Raw genomic sequence first — 1089 nt, forward strand, 5'->3', positions numbered from 1 at the left:
TGCAGTATGGTCCGAACCTCAAAGTGATGGCATTGATGCCACCCTTGGGGTTGGGTAAGGGTTGAGAAGAAATTCCACTGGAGCTTGAAGGCTGGTTTGTGGGAGTAGGTAATGAATCTATCCGGGAGACGAGAGCTTGTAAAGTGGCATTCAGACCATTTAAAGTAGAGTTCAGTGTAGTCTAAATGTCTTGTTGTCCTTGTGCAAGAGAACAAAGCATTTCGTCATTAGATGAGGAAGGACGGTAAGTGATCTAAGGGACCTGGTGTTGGTTGTACTGAGGTCCTTGGGACTGCCTTAGGTGAGGTGCTCTGTAAGGCTAGTTCTGATTCTGCTGTTGATAGGAATGGTTCTACTGATTCTGGTTCTGCTGGTTGTTATTATTATTCCACCTCTGATTTCCCTGGTTGTGTCTGCCTCCTCTATTATAGTTGTCCCTCCAACCATGGTTGGAGTTATCTCTCCAGCCCTGGTTGGAGTTGTCTTGCCACCCTTGGTTATAGTTTCCACCTTGGTTGTAGTTGCTGCCTTATTGATATGAGCTTTGATTTGGGCGGTCATAGAAATTGTGAGTAGCTGCCAAGGTGTTGTCCTCTTGTTGGAGCTACGGACACTCATCAGTGTAATGACTATAGCATGCGCATATCCCGCACACTCTCTGAGGAACCAGTTGTTGACTATGTTATGGTGAGGGAGGTTGAGATTGTTGTTGATTCAGATTTATCTGCTTCAGTAGGTTGGTCATCTCACACAGACTCTGTATGAGAGCAGTAGTCTCAATGCTAGAGGAAACACAACAGCCTTGGGGTGGCTGTTCCTGTGCCTATGATTCCGGGTGGACTCAGCTAGGTCGCTGATCAGTTGCCACGCTTCATCTGTGGTCTTGTACTTTTTCAGAGAACCATTACTAGCACCATCCAATGTAGTCTTATCCTGAGGCCTCATTCCTTGTGTGAAGAAGTTGATCAACACTAGCTAGTCAATCATGTGGTGGGGGCATGCATCCAGCAGACTCTTGAAGCACTCCCAGTACTCATAAAGGGTTTCAGATTCACCTTGGATGATACAGGAAATCTCCTTCCTTAGTCT

At 46.2% G+C, this 1089-nt stretch overlaps 1 non-coding gene across 1 annotated transcript; it reads left to right on the plus strand.

Moving 5' to 3' along the window:
• The first annotated feature begins 981 nt into the window (after positions 1 to 981).
• Positions 982 to 1089, plus strand: LOC112739637 (small nucleolar RNA R71). Its single transcript, XR_003170568.1, has one exon. It is a non-coding gene; the product is annotated as a small nucleolar RNA R71 (small nucleolar RNA).

The sequence above is a fragment of the Arachis hypogaea genome, chromosome 13 (genome assembly GCF_003086295.3).
Source record: "Arachis hypogaea cultivar Tifrunner chromosome 13, arahy.Tifrunner.gnm2.J5K5, whole genome shotgun sequence".
NCBI classification, from domain to species: domain Eukaryota; kingdom Viridiplantae; phylum Streptophyta; class Magnoliopsida; order Fabales; family Fabaceae; genus Arachis; species Arachis hypogaea.